This window comes from Sphaerodactylus townsendi, linkage group LG09, assembly GCF_021028975.2.
Source record: "Sphaerodactylus townsendi isolate TG3544 linkage group LG09, MPM_Stown_v2.3, whole genome shotgun sequence".
In the NCBI taxonomy this organism is placed as follows: Eukaryota; Metazoa; Chordata; class Lepidosauria; order Squamata; family Sphaerodactylidae; genus Sphaerodactylus; species Sphaerodactylus townsendi.
The window spans coordinates 66,541,339-66,550,350 of record NC_059433.1 but is presented as its reverse complement, the minus strand read 5'-3'; positions in this window follow the sequence as shown (position 1 = coordinate 66,550,350).

The following is a 9,012-nucleotide window of genomic DNA, read 5'->3' as shown; positions in this document are numbered from 1 at the left end:
CCATCAAGCAGTTATGAAGAGAACACGTGGGCAATTTGTAAACAGATGGGTGGTGAAAATAATGAGGTGTTGGGTTACTAACAAATGTAGTTGATATAGCAATTAAACAAATCAACTTATTTCTTTCCACCAATTGAAATAATTGGGTCAAAAAATTAGCAGAATTCAGAGAAGAAAATCATTTGGTAATCAGACGCCGCACGAAGGAAGCGCTAGGCACCTAAAATGAGATGAATGACAATTTCAGGTACAGATCCACAGGAGGAGGAAATAAAACTAGGATGAACGGTTTCATTCTTCCGTCCAGCGATCATCAATAAAGGTAACTGTAGCTTCACTGTTTCTCCATTCAGTGTCTTTTGCATGTCAACTTCCTTTCCTAAACTGCATTAATGCTTATCTATTTCATTTGTAGACTGTTAATGTCAATCCCTGCACAGGAAAAGAGGTATGTGTGGGCAAAGAAAGGGATTTTTGCAGTTTGCCATCAGCATGCTCGACTTTCAGTAGAATAGCGGCACTCTGGTCTGGTTGGCATCTTGGAAGTCCCTAGTTTTTTAAGGTGGCAAGATGAGAATCTCACCGAGACGAAGCACAACTTTTTAAAATATCTTTGAATTACAATTGGCTACTGGCGTCGATGCGCTTCACCTACTCCATCTTACCCTATTGAAGAAAGCCTAAATGCTTCCTGCCAACAAGTGAGATCTGTTCGATGTGGAACAGGATTTTCCTTGTGACTCCATGTGGTAGAACTGCCTACCTGGGGAGATCTACGAAGCCCACCTTTACTGTTTCTGTTGACAACTGAAAAATGTTTCAGGTGCATAGCTGTGTTGGTCTGCAGCAGAGCAGCAAGGTTGGAGTACAGTAGCACTTTAAAGACCAACAAGCTTTCTATATATATTTTTTCAGATGTCTTATGACTTCCACACACAGACCCTCCACAACCTATCTCTCTTATCCCCCCCCCACCACCACCACCGCATGGTGTAGCGGTAGAGAATTGTGGACAGAGGACAGAGGTTCTGGGGAACTGGGTTTGATTCCCTGCTCCTCCATACGAAGCCTGCTGGGTGACCTTGGGCTAGTCACATTTCTCTCAGAACCTCCTCAGCCCCACCTGCCCCACAAGGTGTCTGATGTGGGGAGAGGAAGGGAAAAGAAGTTTGTTAACCATACTGAGACTCCTTAGAGTAAAGTGGGGTATAACTTCTTCTGCTGCTGCTAGATTTATGCTCTAGGGTAAGTGTAAGTATGTCTGCTGGTTCTGGAGTCTTTGTAGGTTGCTCTCTCTTTCCCCCCCTCTAGGTTTTTCTGAAGTCACCCCTATCTTCAGCGGCCTTCCATGTACATTCTCAGTGCCCCCAACTTCCTCCCATCTCACCTTCCCTTCCTGTTTTGAATTAACAAGGTGAGAGAATGGACGACCTCCCTGCAGCTGGCAGCATCACAGCGCTTGTGGCCTGGCTGTGTTGACTTCGGGACAAGCTGATTGGAGACTCCCACAGCCCTGGGCCCACAATACCCTCGTTCAGTGGTGGGATCCAAAAATTTTAGTAACAGGTTCCCATGGTGGTGGGATTCAAACTGTGGCGTAGCGCCAATGGGGCTGGGCGGGGCACGACGGGGGCATGACCAGGCATTCCTGGGCGGGGCTGTGGCAAGAACCCAGCCGCTGCGCCCATGTCGCCAGGCAAGGGAAAGCGAAGATACTGCACGCAGGGCGCAGGCTGTCACGCACGCCAGTGAACCTCCTGCTAGACTGCTTCAAGTTCTGCGCGCTACTGCGGAGAGGAGGGACGTAACTAAGGCAAAAATCACATGGCAAAATCACCCATTAGTAACCCCCTCTCAGCACACATAAATAATTAGTAACCTACTCTCGGGAACCTGTGACAACCTGCTGGATCCCACCTCTGCCCTCATTCCTCATTTTCATTCATGGCTTCAAATCTTATGTCGATCACCCTGTTTCTTGTCACGGTCAAAATCTCAAAAGCCTTTGGGCCGAGAAGTTAATTTGCCTAAGTACGTTACTTCTAAATGGCATATGGCGTCCTTTACAGATGAAGCGTGCCGTAGGGCCACCTTTCCCCTCCAGGACAACATATTAACTTGCTGAGCTTCTGAACGCTGCTGAAGAGACGCCTCCCTTCTCTGCGAGCCTGCAAATTATCAAGGCTCCTAAGAGCTACTTTCCCTGCAGAATTTCTCATCTATCTCTGAAGATCAATAATGATCTTTTATTCTTTGTTTTCATGCTCCCCGGAGACTCCGTGTTGCAGACTTTCCTTACAAGCTGAGAAACCGAATGAAATTTTCTTCAAAGTTAGCCGGGCTGAGGTGAAAACAAGGCTCCTTGAAACCCACCCCCAGCTCTCTGTGGGCTTCAAAGTGCTCGCGAGCCCAGGGTTTTCCATATCTGTGAGTTACAGGGGAAGATGAAAGGCAGAGTCTTGGTAAACACTGTACAGAATTTGGACTAAACTTTTCTATGTTAAGCAGCCAAAGTAAAATTTGCTTGATCTATTATAAACATGTCTTAAAAAAAATGCACATGGAAGAACCATAGATCACTGCGGCTTTTGTGGGTCTAAATATTAGCATCTTAAAGCCAAAGCAGTTGAACAGGAGCTTCTGTTGCTGGGCTGAACATTTCAGACTACTGGTGAAGTACAGAATGTTCTCCACACACAGAAGCTCAGCCCTGCGACGATGCGGCTGGCCTCGACCCGGGCCAGGGCCTTTACGACTCTGGCCCCTGCCTGGTGGAACGCTCTCCCTCCAGCTGTCCGGGCCCTGCGGGACCTTGGTGAGTTCCGCAGGGCCTGTAAGACTGAGCGGTTCCACCGGGCCTTTGGTGAGGCTGGCTGCGGATCTACCGCCCCCCACTGAGGATGCCAGTTTTCCATCTTTGCAGGGCCTTGATTCCATCTTGGGCCCTGCCTCTCCCCTCCCAGCCTTTTTGATCGGGCGCCTGTCTTTAATTTTGCTTGCTTTTAACTTTGTTATTTAAATTTTAAGAAATTGCTACTGTGGAAATTTGTTGTAATGTGGTTAGTTTTAGTTGTGTATTTTATGTGCTGTTATTGGAACAGCTGTATTGTGAGCCGCCTCAAGCCCTTTGGGGGTGAGGCGGCCTATAAATCTTAATAATAATAATAATGAAGTAATAGTGATGATGATGATGATGATGATGATGATGATGATGATGATGATGATGATGATGATGATGATGATGATGATGATGATAAACAACTTAAAAGCTCGCAACCAACTAACCCGGAAACTTGTGATGTTTTAGAAACTGTCTTTCCTTGCCTGGAGTGCTGGGAGGAAGATCCATGCAGTCACTCTCTACGCTGTTTTTCAGTTTGGATGGGATATGTTAAACTATCTAGACGAGTAGTACTCAGTCCGCAGCTTGTGGAGAGCCACGTTTGAACATAAGAGTGCCAGTCTGAGTAGCCAATACTGAAGAAGAGGACTTTGGGTCAGTGGTGGGATCCAAAAATTTTAGTAACAGGTTCCCATGGTGGTGGGATTCAAACTGTGGCGTAGCGCCAATGGGGCTGGGCGGGGTACGATGGGGGCGTGGCTGGGCATTCCGGGGGTGGGGCATTCCTGGGTGGGGCTGTGGCAAGGACGCAGCCGCTGCGTCGGTCCTTGGGCGGGAAACGAATGCACGCAGGCGCAGGCTGCCACGCACGCTGGTGCACCTCCTGCTAGACTGCTTCAAGTTCTGCGTGCTACTGCTGAGAGGAGGGGCTTAACTAAGGCAAAAATCACGTGGCAAAATCACCAATTAGTAACCCCCTCTCGGCACACACAAATAATTGGTAACCTACTCTCGGGAACCTGTGAGAACCTGCTGGATCCCACCTCTGCTTTGGATTTATAGCTCACTTTTCTCAGTTCTAAGGAGTCTCAAAACAGCTTACGAACTCCTTTCCCTTTCTCTACCCACAACAAACATCTTGTGAGGCAGGTGGGCCCGAGAAAGTTCTGAGAGAACTGCGACTAACCCAAGGTCACCCAGCAGGCTTCATGCGTAGGAGTAGGGAATCAAGGCCAGCTCTCCAGAATAGAGTCTGCAGTTCCATGTGGAGAAATGGAAAGTCGAACTAGGTTCTCCAGGTAAGAGTCTACCACTCACACGAATGGGCGTAGAAACAAACCCAGTTCTCCAGATTATAGTCCATTGCTTTTCAACCACCCTGCATCTCCAGTTAAAAGGACCGGACCGTTGGTGATGTGAAAGACCTCCACCTGAGATCCTGGACAGCCACAACCAGTTTGAGTAGACAAGACTACTCATGGTGGACTGATGGTCAGATTCAGTAGAAGCATAAGGCAGCTTCACGTGTATTTCATGTGTACCTATAGAACTCTTCCCTTTTAACCTAAGACCTTTAGAGCCATCTTGTTCCCATTGTTGATAAGCCATAATCTCTGGTTTGCTGCCTTGCTCTGAAGAGACAAAGCATGATAGAAAGGTTCCCAATAAGTAAATACCCCTCTTCCCTATCACTCTATGGGCTCCCAGCCTGATTTAACAAGACATTTGTGTTGGCATCAAGAAGAAGAAGAAGAAGAAGAAGAAGAAGAAGGAGGAGGAGGAGGAGGAGGAGGAGGAGGAGGATTTATATCCCCCCTTTCTCTCCTGTAGGAGACTCAAAAGGGGCTGACAATCTCCTTGTCCTTCCCCCCCTCACAACAAACACCCTGTGAGGTGGGTGGGGCTGAGAAAGCTCCGAGAAGCTGTGACTAGCCCAAGGTCACCCAGCTGGCGAGCGTGGGAGTACACAGGCTAATCTGAATTCCCCAGAGAAGCCTCCACAGCTCAGGCGGTGCAAAGTGCTGTCAAGCCGTAGCTGAAATATGGAAAGCCCACAGGGTTTTCAAGGCAAGAGATATTGCCCGCCTCTTTGCGGAGTCCCAAGATTTCCTCCGCGTTCCCCCCTCCAAGTACTAACAAGAGTCAGCCCTGCTGAGATCTGATAAGATCAGGCTTTTCTGGGCCGCAAGGCCAGAGCAAAAGCAACAAACACATCAATGAAATAACGTTTTCTCATTCTTAGCCTTTTCATACTGCTAATCTATAATTCTGCCAGTTCTAAACACAAAGTATCTCTGTAATTTCCAAGAACTGTGAAATTCTTTTCATACATATTCAGCTTACCAAGGCTAGATCTTCTGATTATAGATTTTCTCTCTTCAACATCAGACATATTACCATCCCAGCAGTATTTTTAAATAACAGTTAAAGGATATTTTATGAGTAATTTTCTGTCTTCGTAGCCTGATGCTAACAAACTGTGTCAAGGGGATCATTTTTCCCATCCAGTATTAAAGACCAATATAACAACAGCAAGGCTTAGATAAATAGCTTTCTTTCCGAATATAATATCCACAGTGTTTCACAAAAAACTAATTTTTAAAAATTGAAATAACAGCCCCGCTGCACTATTCATCACTGTAAGGAAAGAAAGAACCGTAGATAAGTCTGTACGATCATAATGGTTTGGATATATTAGAATCAAAGTCATTTGCCAGCAATCAAAGTAATTCACTTAAATTATTCATGCCTAAAACTGGAAATTTTGATCTGGCATTAAAGTAACTCTAGGAAATGTAATTTTCTGTAAAGTTACCTGACTGTTGGGACCACTGCAGGAGATTAAACAATTTCAGCTTCACAGTTCTTTCATTTTTAATAATTAATATTAAATAATATTCAAATTATTAGATGACTACTTTGTAACTTTAAAATGAAGCCCATAAATTTAAATCACCGAAACCAGTTCGTCTATTAATGCTATTTAAATTCCCTCAAATATTAAAGGAGGGGGGGGGGGAACCCACTTCTCGCTGTGCCAGTCAGTCAGGCCCTGTGTGATTTCAAAGTTTTTATGGTTACTACATATATTTGTTAGAGGGAAATTGTTGGGAGGTCCTGACCAGGATGATGCAGGAGAGCCCAATCTCACCAGATCTCAGAAGCTATGCAGGGTTGACCATGGCCAGTATTTGCAATGGAGATGATCAAGGAATGGGGGGGAAGAATTAGGACTAATAAAAGGAAACACTTCTTCACACAACGTGTGATCGGTGTTTGGAATATGCTGCCACAGGAGGGGGTGATGGCCACTAACCTGGATACCTTTAAAAAGGGCTTGGACAGATTTATGGAGGAGAAGTCGATCTATGGCTACCAATCTTGATCCTCCTTGATCTGAGGTTGCAAGTGCCTTAGCAGACCAGGTGCTCGGGAGCAGCAGCAGCAGAAGGCCATTGCTTTCACATCCTGCACGTGAGCTCCCAAAGGCACCTGGTGGGCCACTGAGTGTAGCAGAGTGCTGGACTAGATGGACTCTGGTTTGATCCAGCAGGCTAGTTCTTATGTTCTTCTTAAGGAAGACTGAGGCTGCTATGTAGAAGAAGACAATGACAAACCACATCTGCACATCTCTTGTCTTGAAAATTTCATGGGCCAGGGGTTACCATGTGTCTTGGATGGGAGTTCGCCACAGAAGACTAGGATTGCTATGTAATCAGGAAGTGACAAACCACCTCTGTTCACCTGCCCTGCCCTGAACAGCCCAGGCTGGCCCAATCTCATCAAATCTTTGAAGCTAAGCTGAGTTGACCATGGTCAGTACTTGGCTTGGAGACCCTCAAGGAAGACCATGGCTGCTTGGAGAGGAAGGCAACAGCAAACCACCTTGTCCAATTTTTGCCTTGTAAACCATATGCAGTTGCCATGATTTGGCTGCGACTTGACAGCACTTTCCACCACACAATGGATGGGAGATGATGTTTCCACGTATCCTTTTTGCAGTGTGTTCACATTTTTTTAAAGACAGGGGGCACTCAAAAAGTCACCCTTTCATCTGGGGAAAAATTAAATCAAGAATGTTTGTGCAGTGAGGGGTCTCAAACAAAATATTGTCGAAGGCTTTCAATGCCGGAACTAAATGGGGTTGCTGTGTGGCTTCCGGGTTGTATGGTCAGAAAGTTCCCAGTTGCAGCATTCTCCAATGACTTCTCGCCTTCTGCATCTGTGGCTGGCATCTTCAGAGGATCTGATGCTGGGAAAGCAAGTGGAGTATATATCTGTTAGAGTGTCCAGGGTGGGTGGGGAAACCTTGTCTGTGAGTAACAAAGGCGGCAACCAGGTCAATAGTTGAGGGCATCTGAATAGAAGTATGAGTAACAATGAAGACTATAGCCTGGGAGTAACCCTGTAGATAGCAAGGCCACTGGTGGGAGCATCTGAATAGAAGTAACCTGGCCTTTGTTTCTTTTGTCTATGGTCATCCTGTGTTTGTGTGGAGCTGGTTTGACACAGTCTTGACCCTAGTATTTTTCAACACTGGCAGCCAAGTTCTGTTCATTTTCAGAGTTTCTTCCTTCCTGTTAAAATTGTCCATGTGCTTACGGATTTCAATGGCTTCTCTGTGTTTCCCCACCCACCCTGGACACTCTAACAGATATATACTCCACTTGCTTTCCCAACATCAGATCCTCTGAAGATGCCAGCCACAGATGCAGGCGAAACGTCAGGAGAGAATGCTGCTAGAACACGGCCACACAGCCCGGAAACCACACAGCACCCCAGTGAGGAATCACTTTGCAGCTGGGCTGTAGGGGTGTTTGGGATTGCAATTTAAGGGACTGACTGTACATAAGAACACAAGAACAAGCCAGCTGAATCAGACCAGAGTCCATCTAGTCCAGCTCTCTGCTACTCGCAGTGGCCCGTCAGGTGCCTTTGGGAGCTCACCTGCAGGATGTGAAAGCAATGGCCTTAAGAACATAAGAACAAGCCAGCTGGATCAGACCAGAGTCCATCTAGTCCAGCTCTCTGCTACTCGCAGTGGCCCACCAGGACTGTAGTAAAACACACACAGACATACGCACACACAACTATGTCCATTATTAATACTCTATTAAAAATCACTTCTTACAAAGTTCTGTTAAACATGATCTACTTTCTTAAAGCCACGGCACGATGAATAGATTCAGAGCCGTGTATCATACAACGTTGATCGTATGATCTCTCAAACGCAGTATAAACATCTCATTAACAGAAAGCATTAGAGCAAATGTCGATCAATTGCCTCTTCACACTATTGAAATGCCACTTAAAAACATTTGAAGGTCAGATGAAAGTCACTGCAGCAACTACTGTATATTTAAAAGAGCCACATATAAATCTTAACCTGAAAGCGACAGCCCTCGTTTTGTTTCCATCAATGCAACAGGGGTTTATGAGGAAGTTGACTTATATTAACTGGTATTCCCAGCATGCTTAAAATCTCAACCAGGAACTTTTACGGTCACTGAATCTATCAAATTACTTACAGGTTACCCCACACAGCTCAAAAGGAAGGTTGTCTATGGATTAAATGAGCAACAGTATTTGGCCCACGCTAAGAGTCTGAGCAGTGCTGTAGTTTACATACTTCTTTATCGTCCCTAATTTGTCACCGACACCTGGGTCTTTCTCTCTTGCTTTAATGGGGGGTGGGGGGGTGTTGGAGTTCTGGAATTATGTCGGAGCTCCAAACCGAGCGGATCCAACCCACAATATTTGGAGTGACACACTCTGTTCCCTACGCCACCTTGTGCCTAGAAGTTGGACAACATCCTCTGGAGACCAGGGCTTGATGCGTAACGTTCAAGCACTGGATTCAGCTTTGCTTCAGGCATGAGGACATGAGCCTCGCTGCCCAGGCTTTAACTTTTCTGCATGCCACTGAATGGTGGACTCACATAGAAGCAAAGCTCCATGCCTTGGGCCCAGTGGCGTAGGAGGTTAAGAGCTCGTGTATCTAATCTGGAGGAACCGGGTTTGATTCCCAGCTCTGCCGCCTGAGCTGTGGAGGCTTCTCTGGGGAATTCAGATTAGCCTGTGCACTCCCACACACGCCAGCTGGGTGACCTTGGGCTAGTCACAGCTCTTCTGAGCTCTCTCAGCCCCACCCACCTCACAGGGTGTTTGTT